We start from the raw sequence: 14,895 nt of genomic DNA on the forward strand, positions 1-14,895 counted from the left end.
GGCCTATGCAATGTTTTTGGTAAAAACAAACATAATAGGCTATGTCTGGCCCGCAAATTCGTTGTGTTTTTTCAATATGGCCGTGCGCTGATTGAGATTGACACCCCTGATGTAAACAATAGGCCTCTAAGATATGACCATAGAGGCAGCCATCCTGGGTTACATAACAACAACAGGCAGCAGCCATCTTGGGACCAAAGAGAGTACATGCAGAGGCCAAGTATATACAACGTACAACAAATCCTATGAAAACTGAAAACCTACTTACATGGTCATGGACACAGTAGACACTAGTGGTGGAATGTCCAGAGAGGAAGTGGTCCATAGGTGAGTGGTCCAGCTGTTGGTGTGCAGGACATAGGTTTATGAGAGAGCTCCTCACTCTGCCACTGCTTCCTGGAGACTGCATTCAGAGTGGGAGTTTGAGATCCACCAAGTAAGGACTGTGATTGGCTGACCAAGTCACATGACCCTGGCAACCTGGTCCGTCACACAGAGGTATGAAGTGTCTTCTGCCGTTAAACAAAAGGGTCAGGCTGAGGAGCGGGTTGGTAGCCTACTACAGCAGTAAAAGTCACAAAGTTTCTGTCTCTAAGACAGGGTGAGGGAGCAGGGTTTTCTACAACAACAGTGGGAGGAAGTCACTTCCTATCAATCTACTTCATCGCCATGTGTTGGTTTAGTTGTTTTCCCTCTAATTTCCCCAGCTATTCCATCACCATTTAGCAATTAACTGTTGACCATCCTATTCAACACCTAGCGACCTGGGCCCGTTTCCTTAAAGATTCTGAGAATCCTCTCAGAGAGCTCCTAACTTAACCTAAAAATTCCTTGCCAGGAGTTTTAGCTTAGAAGTGATTCCAGAACATTTTCAGTGAACTCTGAGCCAGGAATGGATGAAAAATCCTATCTTAGTGAGGAGGTGTGGTTGACCCCGTTGCTAGGTATGAGTCATCATTTCAAAAGCCGTGATTGGTTGATCCTACAAGTTTGATGAAAATGAACTTTTGGTGATAATGAGCAAAGGATGTACCCTCAAATCAATAAACATAATTATACACTCTAATCTTATGCAGACTATAATTGTAAATAATATTTCACATTCAAGAAAATATCTGGAAAATGAATAGTAAGCTGTAGGGGTTATAGCCTAACATTAGAATCTAAAATATGTGAAAACTTAAGCTCATTACACCCTGTTCAAATAATGATTTGTGTCTCATTTGCTCATATTAATATCCTAGCTGGCATATTTTGTACTTTCACTTCCATATGGACCCCATTGAAAACAAGATGGCCTATCTCAAGGGGCTGTCCTTAATGAAGTAGAAATTGCAACGTTACAACTCAGTGTGAACTTAACGAGGGTAACACAGCTCAGCTTTTAACAATGTCTGTGATTGCTGGCTGGTCTATTTATGAAGGCTTGTTAACAAATATCCTACAAACACAGAAAATGGAGAAAAAAAGGAATCGCAAGCCGAACTGGACTGAGGAGCAAGGTTTGTTGCTGGCCCAGTTGGTGAACGAACATAAAGGTATGTTACGAGGAAAATTTGGCCCAACTGTCACTAGCCAAGGCAAGAGGCGCGCCTGGGACACAATATCCCAAACAATCAATGCCTCTTTTCCACTGGTGGTGCGGACAGGCGACGATTGTGAGAAAAGGTGGTATGTGCTGCAGTCCAAGGCAAAAGATGAGATTGCAGCACACAAGCGGGAATCCTCACTCACAGGTGAGCAAAATACTATGGCCTACCACATAATCTGGCAATTTGCTCCTGCTGGCAAAGTTAATTTACATGCCTAAGTACTGTGTTCATTGACTGTTTCTTTCTAGGGGGTGGACCACCTGCAAAGCGGCTGTCCCAGGTGGCCGACACTGTCTTTCAAGTCCTGGGACACTCTGAGGTCAGTGTCACAGGGCTGCCAACAGGCATTGACACGTCAATGATGCAGGCCCTTGAAATGCAGCAAAGGTAGGACACAGGGTTATTCATATCAATAGTGTTTATTCATTGCAGAAGCCATTTCATGTGTTATCCATGCTCATTGTATTAAATTAATTTAATCAAAACAATAATTAAACTAGGCCTATGTATTTCTGTAGCATGGAGCCATCACAAGAACCGGGCCCATCAAGTTTGCCGCCTGAACCATCTGCAGCTGCTACTCAGGATAGCCCGGCGGATCAAACACCATTCCCATCCGCAGCACCTGCTCCGTCAGCATCCCTGCAGGAGAGAAGATTGCAACTCACAATTGATGTGTTTGAACAACAAAAAAAAGTCCTTTCCCTTCAGGAGGAGTACTACCGCCTTAAAATTGAACACCTAAAAAATAAACCATTTAGAGATTGTGTTCTGTGTCTTGCATTTAACAGTTGCAGGTGATGTGCAGTAAAACTGTGGTAGTTCTTAATACCATCACAAGTTCTCAAATGACATGGGGCTACAGCTTGCCTGAAATGTAAATTTGTGAAGTTTGCCCTGTAAGGCAGTCCACTCTGGGCTCGGTTCCCCTGTGGAATGTGAATATCTTCTTCACCACCATCCTCATCGTTGTCTCCATCCTCATCCTCATCGCCATCCTCCAGAGGTTCTGCAATCTGTCTAACCTTGCAAATATTGTGTAATATTGCACAGGCTATGATGACTTTGCTGACTTTTTCAGGCCTCAGCCGCACCTCTCCGTGGAGAACATGAAAGCGCCTCTTAAGCTGGCCTATGCCACGCTCCACCACCGCTCTTGTTGTCTTGTGGGCCCTACAATAGAATACAGACCTTTAATTATTTGATGGAAATATTGCACTACTTGGATGCTCTAACATATTGCTTGCATTTCATTTCCATGATTTTTGTATTGTTTGGCTTACCTGTTATAGTTTAGTTGGGGCCCTTGGCGTGGCTGGAGGTAAGGTGTAAGGAGCCATGGTTTGCATGGGTAGCCACTGTCCCCTAACAAGTGGCAATTAGCTGGCACATAGCGTCTCTCAAAAAGCTGTCTGATGCCACTCTCGGAGAGCATTCTCGCATCATGTGTGGAGCCTGGCCATTTAGCCACAATGTCCAAAATCTTCCAGGCCGCATTGAACACTATTTGCACATTGATGCTGTGGAAATTCTTCCTGTTAACAAAGACAGCCTCGTCCTCTGATGGCGCAATTATTCTCACATGTGTTCCATCAATTACACCCACAACGCCAGGGAATCCTGCAATGTCCATAAATGCCCTTTTATGTGTGTGTAAAGTGCGGGCATCCAGCGGGAATGAAACAAATTGTGTCACAATATTAGGTTGTGACAAAGCTGTCAGTGTTTGGGTGATGACTCTGCTGACGGAGGATTGGGACAGACCCAAGTCATCACTGCTGCATTGTTGCATTTTCCCTGTTGCCAAATACCTCAGGGTTGTGATTACTTTCTTCTCCGGTGTAATAGCGTTGTGGCGTCGAGTTGGTGAAGTAATTGCATCTCTAAGGAGATCCACCACAAACATGATTCCTGCACGATCCAATCTGTAGCGTCTCAATAATTCCCTGTCATCCAGTGTTTGCAGGACATCTCTCCTGCCTCCTCTGTTGGCCATTTTGTGCAGCTGCTTAGGGTAACTCCTAAGCCACTAAAAGTCCTCTTCCCTGCTCTTAGCAGATCTCGCCTTAGGAGCCCTTTTAAGCGCTAGGACTCTTGAGGAATAGCTTTTATATTAACTGGGATTTTCGTGTCACTTTTAGGGGAAATTCTAAGAAAACGTCATGCCTCTGAGAATTTTCTTAGAATTTGGCCGCTAGGAGCCACTTTTTGCACAAAAATTCTTTAGAGATACGGGCCCTGAAGTTTGGACCTCATGGTGTAACGGACAGTTAGAGGGACCCGGGTTTGTGTCCGGGTGCGGCTACCCCCTTCAATTTGCTACAATATTGAAATATCTATGCTGTAAATGCAGTCAATGTAGTTGGCTTTGAATTCGTCAACAGTCTACCCACCACCAAGAGACTAGACTCTTCCTACTCCTCCTCATTTTCATGTCTTGTCCAAAACGGGATGTTTTCTACATTTAATCTGGTTAGTGAGGGTAAGTAGGGTAAGGGTGGATATAGCTGTCATAACGTGAATTGTTTGTATGTTCAGAATGCAAGAAGAAACCCAGGGGTGTTCAATCTCAACAGCATAAGGAGCTCACTGATAGTGTTCCTAATAACAAGATTGAATGCCCCTCCACTCATTGCACTATAGCCGAGGTGGCAAATGCAATTACATTGGTTCCATGTTGTCTCTACAGCAATCTAGAGGTGAGGAAAGTTGGTTCTGGGAGTGGGGCCAGAAGGAATGAATCATTGCCTTAAGCCACCGGCTACCACTGCAGTAGAATGCATCAGCAGCCAGTGACTGGTTTACTTACACTTTCACAAAGAGAATTTAGATTAGCCAATAATAAATCCAGGCTGTGTTTATTCTGTATTAGGTTCTACGGATAATGAATGTATAAGCATGATTTACGATTTATGGCTTAGTTAAAAATCGGACAGATCAAATGTTAAATATATTTGATTTGCTTAGTTCAAGACATGTACTGTATGTACTCTATTTACTGTGATAATGTATTGATGGGCAGCATACTCAGTGTAATTGTGCAATGAATTTTTCTTTCAAGATCTTTATATATATACATACAGTGTCACGCCCTGACTCAGGGGATGCTTATATGTTGAGTCAGGGTGTGTATATTCCTTGTTGTGCTTGTTCTATGTATGAGGATCTAGTATGTCTAGTTCTATGTTGGCCGGTGTGGTTCCCAATCAGAGGCAGCTGTCGCTCGTTGTCTCTGATTGGGGACCATACTTAAGCAGCCTATTGGCACTGTCTAGTTGTGGGATCTTGTTCCGTGTAAGGTTTGTTGTGCTGTACTGCCTTGGACTTCACGTTTCGGTTGTTGTTTTGTCGTGTTGTTTATTACGTTAATAAACATGTACGCATATCACGCTGCGCCTTGGTCTGACCCGTCATTAAATGAACTTGACATACAGTATATCACACTGTCATTCTACATGACATTATCATCCATTGTACATACGTACCCATTGATTCATAAAGCAACAAAAAATTGCATTTCCACAAGTTACTCAAGCAACAATGTCAGTCCTCTTAACTGGCTCTGCCAAACCTTTGAGCACATAAAATGTCAGTGACTGCACGGTTACTCCAGTCAGTGTGGAAACTGCAGGCTAAAGATTGAAGGAGGAGGAGGAGGGAGGGTTGTTCTGAGGGGGTGGCGCTTTTCTCCCAGGGGTCTCTTCATTTGTCCTGCTGCTGAAGGTAAGACTGTGTCTACTTAGTAAGCATGACAGGTTCACACTGAGAGCGAGGTTGGCAAAGGACACCGTGTGTGACAATTTATCGAGTCCTCTTGGCATGAGCTGGAGGCAGCCAGCCCTCACCTAGATAGATTTAGCTGAGGGCACCTATTCTGCCCTCGACTGTTTAGCAGCAATGTGACCAGAGAAGACAATACCAGTTGTTATTGAACATTTAGGTTCATTCCTGTAATTCAGGGAATAATGAATTGACATTTAAAAGAAGTTTGTGAAGCCACCCTAATTTCATATTTTTTTATTATTAAATAAATTAAGATGATTATATGAGCATCAGCATATAGAAGTTTACAGTTTTTCACAGCTTTGCTTAAATATATTGTAAATGGTGAACAAAACAGGTCCTAAAATGGAGCATTGCAGAACCCCTTTTGTGATGTCCAGGAAACTAGATTTTTGTCTGTCCACATTGATACACTAAGTTCTGTCTGAGAGATAGCTGTTGAACCAATCACAAGCTTTCTTTCTAACTATTAATTTTGGTTGGTGGGGATTTAGCAATAATTTTGATGAAAGGACTCCATAATTTCACAATCACAGCCCGAGGACAGGCTTCTGCCAAGTTAAAATAAGATCACAGTGTTAAGTTCAATTTCCTCACCCTGGTTAGCATACTCTGGAGCATTTCTCAAAAAAGTCAGGCTATCTGGCGCACCAACCACCAACTCCCTACTGGAAGAGTCAGTCTTTCTGTGACAAATATTTTATATCTCGCAGTGGTGTTTTATGTGGTTATCCTCATTGCTTTCAGACTAGCGAAAATGAGCACATTTCCTTCCCACTGGTAGACATTAGGTAAAAATATAGACTTTTCTAGTCTGTGCATTTAATGGCCCATTTTTATTTTCAGATGAATCCACGACAAAGGGAGAAAGAAAAAAAAAATCCACACGGCTTACTGCCACAAGTACAGTACATAGCCTACTGTAATTTGTTTGTCAGGGGATTCAGTTGTACAATGAAACGTGAGGTTTTCCATAGAGAATAGTTTAATTTATCTCAGTGTTAATTAATGGATATTGATATTGTCACTCTCTATGCCTATGATATACTGCAGCTATCAAGTGCACTACTTAATACGTTTTAAAAAATCTCTGGGTCACCATGTTCTTCTGTGAGAAAATAGATCACTACTAGATAGAAGGCTCCTTGTACTATTTAGGCGATTCCACATTATTGATTTTACCTATCGAATCATTTGATCAGTTGTTGAGAAGGAGATAGGGTGTTTCCACCTCCTATTGTGTAATGATACTGTGATATGTTGAACCTTCATTGCTGAAATTAGTTCTTGACACACACACATTTATTGACTATAGCTCAGACTATCATTAATTTACGCTCTCATTACTCCATCTCAGCCACCATATTTCCTCCTCTCCTTTCCGCTCCTCTCCTCTCCTTGCAGGCAGCTTTTGACATGAATAGTAGATAATGAAATGAAGGAGATAAAGTATAAGTATTCCCTCTTCAATGGGATTTGCTCAACATTTAATCCAGATTGATTGCTCCTGCGCCACCACGGCTTCCTCCATCATTAACTGTGAGCAGGATCCTGTTACCACTACACCACAGCTCTGCACCTGGATTGGTGTTTAACTTATCAGCTAGTCACATCATATGATATAGCAATCCGATGCCCGACTGCACAGTCACTGGCTTGGCACGCAACCATTGGTTGATGCAATGTAACATCTGAAATGCAGTCAGCCTGGAATGCGACCATATACTCCCCATCAATTTACATTACCACAATGGGGTACATTTTAAGACCGAGTAGGGTCATTCGACAAAATGAGTGCCTTTTGCGTCCTTTGATATTTTAAATGGCTACTGCACTTCCTGATTTGGATTTGTTTTTCATCAATGCTTATTAAGAAATGCTAGCGGCCATGACTGAAGGCAAACGAGAGTTGTCTTGGAGGTGTGGTTTGATGTGGGTGTTGATGTGTCTCTGCCATTCAAACAGTAGTGAGTACAGCGAGGTAAGCTAAGCTAGCTTTGCTATGGAGAGAACAACGTTTTTAAGTTGAGAACTTCTCCCCTCCAGACTGACTTGACATCTTGAGATGGCTAGTTTTGTCTCATCTCCTCTTTCCTTATGTCCACTGTTAGATCTTTCCCAGGGGACAAATCCCAGAACTACCAATATCCCTACGACAGGTGTAGGCTATATGTGGACATTGCAAAAACATCACCCAGCTTGAGTGTACAGTATATACATTTATTATAAAAATGTGAGTGTGTTCGTGTTACAAAGTCAAAACATTTTATGCTGTAAATATCATATTGATATTCTTATAAAGACAGTATACCTCCACTTACCTAGCAAATAAAAATAAGTTGTGCGTAGAGTACATCTTCAGCTGTCTAACCAGAACGGCATTATATTTGTCTAACCACACACTGACATGCACAACTCTCTGGGTAAGGTTCTGTCTTCAAGTCTCCAGTGGGTGATGAAGTCCCTTCCATCTATGTAGGAGGGGTGTAGTGCATGAAACTCCATCCTGGATGGATCCCCATGGGGAGGGGGAGTAAAAGCCCACAGCTCCACGGTCTGTGATCTATATGAGCTCTTAATAACCTTCGGCATAAATGCCGGGTTAGGACGTAACACCCCTCTGCTCAAATCGCCATTAATGGCAAGGCAGTCGGGTCTCGTCGAAAGAGCACACAAATCACTGACACGCTTAGCAGTAGTCAAAACGAGCAACAGTGCCGTCTTCATAGACAGCATCTTGAGGGGTATTTGATTCAATGGCTCGAACGGCGACTCACAGAGCGCTTCGAGTACCAAAGCCAAATCCCACTGAAGACAGTGTCTCTGCCAAACCCCTCGTGACAAGCTGAAATCGCCACTGCAAACACCTTAATGGTGGTGGGCGATCGCTGCTTATCAAACATAAACTGCAGGAACGAGAGTACACTCTCAACCTGACAGTTCATGGGGTCTACATTCTCTGTGACACACCACTGTGAAAAAACGTTATACACCCTGGAAGTGGAACCGGCACGTGAACCCTGTATGGTCCTGATTACTGAATCAGATAACCCATGGCGCTCTTGCCTGTCCCTCTCAGGAGCCAAGCCTTCAGTGGTTGGCCGATTATGGGCAATCGCCCTATCGAGCCTCCCGCCTGAGACAACGCGTCCCGTCGATGTGGAATTGGCCAAGGTGGCGCAATCAACATCTGACTCATCTCCGCAAACCAAGGAGCCCCTGGGCGATCGGGGTCCACCAATATTATTGACAGCCCGCCTGATCTCACCCTGGCTAACAGTGGGAGAATGCAGGACAGCGGTGGGAATGCATACAGGAGAACTCTCGGCCACGGTCGGTGCGCAAACGCGTCCCTCCCCAGTGGCGGTTCGTCCTGTTCCCTCAGAGAGAACCATAGAGGACAATGCGCGTTCACACGTGACGCGAATAAGTCCACCTCGGCTCTCCCGAACTGTTCCCAAATTTGGAGAACAATGTCCGGGTGCAGATGCCACTCGTCGTCTCGAGGACCCCCTCGAGACATGAGGTCTGCCCCCACGTTCAAGTAGCCCGGAATGTGTGCTGCTCTCAATGAGCGAAGGTACTCGTGAGCCCACAGCCACAATTCCTCCGTCGACCGGTGGAGTACAGGAGACCTGACTCCTCCCTGGCGATTTATGTAGGCTACTGTGGTCCGGTTGTCTGACCAGACCAACACATCGCGACCCCGAAGGGTAGACGTGAAGTGGGTCAGAACCAGTCGAACCGTTTCCAACTCCAAGAGGTTGATGTGGCGACTCGAAAGAGGCCACACCCCTCCTATCGCTTGGGTCTGACATGTCCCACCCCATCCAGTCATAGAAGCATTTGTAAACACTGGAATGTAGGAGTACACTTTGCCTATCGGGTCTCTCCAATAGTTCAGATCTGCATTGAGCGAGAGAGGAACAACCACCAACCGATGACGTTGACGCACTGGGTCTAGTCTTAGTTGGGCGAACCATCGCTGCATCCTGCGCATGCGCAGGAGTCCCAGCGGGACCACGAAATGGGCTGACGACATGAAACCCAAGAGTGACATGACTGACAGCGCCGTTACCGTGTGATTCGGACGAAACCGTCTCAGGGCTAGCAACAGGGCTACCCTTCGAGGGTCCGAAATTCGAGCCGTCATCATTACAGTGTCTAGCTGTATCCCCAGGTAGACAATCTGATGACTGGGCCAGGGCGCACTCTTTTTCCAATTCACAGCGAACCCCAGACGCTTGAGATGAATCACTGTCTGTGTCGTGTGAGTGAACGCCAGCTCTGCTGACGGGGCGAGAACCAGTAGGTCGTCTAGGTAGGCTAGTAGCCTTATTCCCTGATGACGCAATGGTTCCAATGCCGCCTCCACACACTTGGAAACCGTGCGAGATACCAGGACGTACCCGAATGGCATCCTCGTGAACTCGTACGCCACCCCTTGAAAGGCGAATCGCAGAAACTTTCTGTGACGCGGCTGCACCGGCACAGGAAAGTACGCGTCCTTTAGGTCTATGCTCGTTCAAAAGTCTCCTTTCTGGACACATTCCAGTAGACGTTTTGTCGTGAGCATTCGGAAGGGCCATTTGGCTACGCTCTCGTTGAGAATGCGTAAATCCAATATCGGCCTCATTCCCCCGTCTTTTTGGGCACCAGGAAATAGGGCGAATATAGCCCTTTGTTCCTTTGCTCCCGGGGAACTACTGTGACTGCCTCCTTCGCCAAAAGTTCCGTAATCTCTCAAACCAGAGCGGTCACTTTTCCGGGCGTTTTCATCACCGTCTCCACCACCCCCCTGAATGGGGGAGGGGTCCGATGTAATTGGATGGCATAACCCTTCTGCAGCATCTGGTCTAGCCAGCGTGAGAGGGTACAGCTTCGCCGCCACTCCCAGCAATGCAGAGAAAGCGGAAGAGCGCGAAGCTGTGGTACATTCAGTAGGAAGGACCTGTATTCCTCGATGGCCCTCACTGCCGCTGTTCCCCAGCACTGGGAGAGGAAACATCAGCGCGTTCTGAGAGAAACGGGGGCACCAATACGTTGGTTAAACTCGTAACCGTAGTATTCCGGCCCTCCGTGAACGCAGCACGGGTCTGAACTGCACTGACTGAGGCGTCAGCCTGAGACAGAGCGCCATCCCCGAATAGCGGTCGCGTCATCATGCCATTATCTGGCTGAGACTGCAGCCTGCTATGTACTCACTACAGCACTCCTAGGAGTCTGTAACGTGAGGTTTCTATGAGGTAACACAAGGCGGCGCCTTGATACCTTTTTAATACCTACCTCATGTGTGCGCTCAGCAATGCACCCATGGTGGGCTGAGCTGCACTCAGAGTGGTGAGAGAGAGAGAGAGAGCGTGAGGAAGGTCGAACGCTCTCGGATGTATTATGGAAAAGGGGCTCTTTTTTGACAAAGTCAGGTGGAGCCAACTCTTTATTACACACATCAACAAAAACATTCTCCACAGAAGGGTGGGGGGGAATAGTGGGCGAAGTCGAACTCGTTGCTGCGCCATCTTCCATCCTCTCCCCCACATCCCGTCACGTGCACCGTCTCTTCTGGCTGCCCTTAGGCTGCCAGGTCGACGCTCTGATGACTTCCCTTGCCGGCGGCATCGTCGGGGCCTCAGGTGCTGCTGAGGGGGGGTGGAGCCCTCTCTCCTGCTACTTGAAGCCGCCGTCTGGCGCCTGGTACGACGCCTCGCAGTAGAGCCTGCTCTACTAGAAGTGGTGGAGGTGGACTGTTTAGTAGTAATCACGTGGCCTACTCTCCCTGCCAGTGGCAGGTGTCTGGCCAGCTGCTTCCTCTCCTCATCAAGCTTCGTGAAGCGCTCCGTCGCCTCTGACGGCGACTCCGAAGAGCCCGTCGTCAGAGAAGGGGCCGTTCAAAAGCAACGCTCTGTCTGCTTCTTTCATGGTTGTCAGTGACAACCATAGCTGTCGCTCCGCTACCACCGAAGTGGCCATGGACCTCCCCGCGCAGACAGCTGACGCCTGTGTCAGAAATCCAGAAATCCTGGACGCCTCTTCCACCTCCTCCCTGTTGTGCTCAGTCTTATCCGTGGTTAGACGGGACAGAGAGGCCGCTAGGAGGGCAGTGTTATTTGCTGCTGCTACAGCCTGGGCCCCCAATGTAAAATACTTCTCCACCAGCTGTGCTGTGAAGCGGTCTTTCTGCATTGGCAGAATGGCCTTCTTGGAAGAGGGCCAGGGACTCGAACCCGGCACGAGATACGCAGCCAGTGCGCTCTCTAGCCTGGGGATTCCCTTAGTGAAGCCCTGTTGCCTTCGCTCCACTCTGGTCAACGTATTTTGCCACCGAGGGCATTGCTGGAGCCAAAGGCTCCGCCGCCCTCCTTGGCCGAGAATAGGGGCCGCCCTCCATCATGTCCACATCCGGTGCGGAGGGAATGGGGGGCAGCGCTATCTCCAAACGTCTAGCAGCCCTCTCAAAGTCTGAGTGCAGAGAGGCTGCTGCGAAGAACAGGGCTACTGATCTCTCAGAGCCCGTGTCGTCATCGCCCAGGGAAGTACAATACCTCTCACTCTCCAAAGGAAAGGGGGTCTTGAAGTTCTGGGTCAGAGGGACGGATTGTTCCATAGGAATATCCATCTCATCCCCATAATCCCTGTCTTCTCCAGAGACGGCGCCCTCGGATGACGCCTCAGAAGCTGAGGCTAACACCGATTGCATGTCCTCCAAAGGGATATCCTCCCTTAAAAACGCCCAGCGCTGCTTCCTCTCCTTCAAAGAAAGGAGGGCGCAGCTGGCGCAAATAGGGGGATCGCTGATGCCGTCCTTGGCGTGCTGTGAACCCAAACACACGAAACAAAGGTCGTGGGAGTCCGCAGCCACCATGGAGGAACAGCGGCATTGAGCTCTGAAAATAGCTTTTGGGGGTGGAACATTTCCTGGTGTGCTCATTTAGGACGACGTCGATGACCTGGAAAATCGACTGTGTTTTCTTCGTCCTGAGTCTTCGTCTCTTCTTGGCTTCTTCAGTCTAGTCCAGTCGCTGAAGATAATGGGAGGCTGATTGAGGGGAAGCGTCCACTCTTAAGGGACACCTGTACTCCTATGGGGCGGAGCTCCACGATATAGAACAGGTTAACATTCCCCACCAACATACTGAAAGGCCTTAAATTGCTGAAATAAGTAAATCAAATCAATCATGAGAATAGTCAGATTAACCGATACATGACATGGACATGGGTTGAGTTCAAATCACAGGTGACGACTGTTCTATAATAATTACTGTATAAATGAACATGGACAATGTAATCATATGTGTCAGAATATGTAAGTTGAAAACACTTGATTGGCCTTGATTGGCTTGGGAACAGTAACAAGGCGTGATGTGTAATGAGAAAAAAAGAAATGGGGGGGGGGGAATGTTTCTTTGGTTCCGTCAGGCCGACGTCCTGACAACTGATACACAGACATGTTCATGCAATGTTCCCATCAAATGTGTCAAGAACATTAATACCTTATATTCTGAGAACATGTATATAGTACCAGTCAAAGGTTTGGACACACCTACTCATTCAAGGGTTTTTCTTTATTTTTACTATTTTCTACATTGTAGAATAAAAGTGAAGACATTAAAACTATGAAATAACACATGGAATCACATAGTAACCAAAAAAGTGTTAAACAAATCAAAATATATCTTATATTTGAGATTCTTCAAATTAGCCACCCTTTCTTTGCCTTGATGACAGCTTTGCACACTCTTGGCATTCTCTCAACCAGCTTCATGAGGTAATCACCTGGAATGCATTTCAATTAACAGGTGTGCCTTCTTAAAAGTTTATTTCCTTCTTAATGCGTTTGAGCCAATCAGATGCGTTGTGAGAAGGTAGGGGTGGTATATATATTTGGTAAAAGACCAAGTCCATATTATGGCAAGAACAGTTCAAATAAGCAGAGAGAAACGACAGTCCATCATTAATTTAAGACATGAAGTTCAGTCAATTCGGAACATTTCAAGAACTTTGAAAGTTTCTTCAAGTGCAGTCACAAAAAACATCAAGCGCTATGATGAAACTGGCTCTCATGAGGACCGCCACAGGAAAGGAAGACCCAGAGTTACCTCTGCTGCAGAGGATAAGTTCAATAGAGTTAACTGCACCTCAGATTGCAGCCTAAATAAATGCTTCACAGAGTTCAAGTAACAGACACATCTCAACGTCAACTGTTCAGAGGGGACTGCGTGAATCAGACATTCATGGTCGAATTGCTGCAAAGAAACCACTACTAAATGACACCAACAAGAAGAAGAGACTTGCTTGGGCCAAGAAACACCAGCAATGGACATTAGACCGGTGGAAATCTGTCCTTTGGTCTGATGAGTCCAAATTGGAGATTTTTGGTTCCAATCGCCGTGTCTTTGTGAGACGCAGAGTAGGTGAACGGATTATCTCTGTATGTGTGGTTCCCACCGTGAAGCGTGGAGGAGGAGGTGTTATGGTGTGGGGGTGCTTTGCTGGTGACACCATCTGTGATTTATTTAGAATTCAAGGCACACTTAACCAGCATGGCTACTACGTCATTCTGTAGCGATACGCCATCCCATCTGGTTTGCGCTTAGTGAGACTATCATTTGTTTTTCAACAGGACAATGACACAAAACACACCTCCAGGCTGTGTAAGGGCTATTTGACCAAGAAGGAGATTGATGGAGTGCTGCATCAGATGACCTGGCTTCCACAATCACCCGACCTCAACCCAATTGAGATGGTTTGGGATGAGTTGGACCGCAGAGTGAAGGAAAAGCAGCCAACAAGTGCTCAGCATATGTGGGAACTCCTTCAAGACTGTTGGAAAATCATTCCTCATGAAGCTGGTTGAGAGAATGCCAAGAGTGTGCAAAGCTGTCATCAAGGCAAAGGGTGGCTATTTTGAGGAATATAAAATATAAAATATATATTGATTTGTTTAACACTTTTCTGGTTACTACATGATTCCATATGTGTTATTTCATAGTTTTGATGTCTTCACTATTATTCTAAAATGTAGAAAATAGTAAAAAATAAATAAAAACCCTTGAATGAGCAGGTGTGTCCAAACTTTTGACTGGTACTGTATGTTTGGTGGAACGTTGATGGAATATTCTTCTAACCCTCAGAAAACTGGACACACAAATGTTCTTTCAACGTTCTCGTGAAACGTGTCTAGAATATTAATATCTAATATTGCGAAAACATGGCGACTATGCTCTGTGTATTTTTGGTGAGACGTTGATGGAATATTATTCTAAACCACAGAAAACTGGACATTAACATTTACATTTAAGTCATTTAGCAGACGCTCTTATCCAGAGTGACTTACAGTTAGTGAATACATATTTTTTTTTATACTGGTCCCCCGTGGGAATCAAACCCACAACCCTGGCGTTGCAAACGCCATGCTCTATCAACTGAGCTACATCCCTGCCGGCCATTCCCTCCCCTACCCTGGACGACGCTGGGCCAATTGTGCGTCGCCCATGAATCTCCCGGTCGCGGCCGGCTGCGA

The 14,895-nt window shown here is 46.0% G+C and overlaps 2 long non-coding RNA genes across 2 annotated transcripts; one reads left to right on the plus strand and one right to left on the minus strand.

Moving 5' to 3' along the window:
• Positions 1–1,923: 1,923 nt before the first annotated feature.
• On the plus strand, positions 1,924–2,361 carry LOC311150017. Its single transcript, XR_014615065.1, has 2 exons — positions 1,924–1,979; positions 2,111–2,361. It is a non-coding gene; the product is annotated as an uncharacterized lncRNA (long non-coding RNA).
• On the minus strand, positions 2,150–2,918 carry LOC311150016. Its single transcript, XR_014615064.1, has 3 exons — positions 2,876–2,918; positions 2,463–2,765; positions 2,150–2,234 (listed from the first exon to the last, which is right to left on the minus strand). It is a non-coding gene; the product is annotated as an uncharacterized lncRNA (long non-coding RNA).
• Positions 2,919–14,895: the final 11,977 nt, after the last annotated feature.

Source organism: Coregonus lavaretus, assembly GCF_964263955.1.
Source record: "Coregonus lavaretus genome assembly, chromosome: 22".
In the NCBI taxonomy this organism is placed as follows: Eukaryota; Metazoa; Chordata; class Actinopteri; order Salmoniformes; family Salmonidae; genus Coregonus; species Coregonus lavaretus.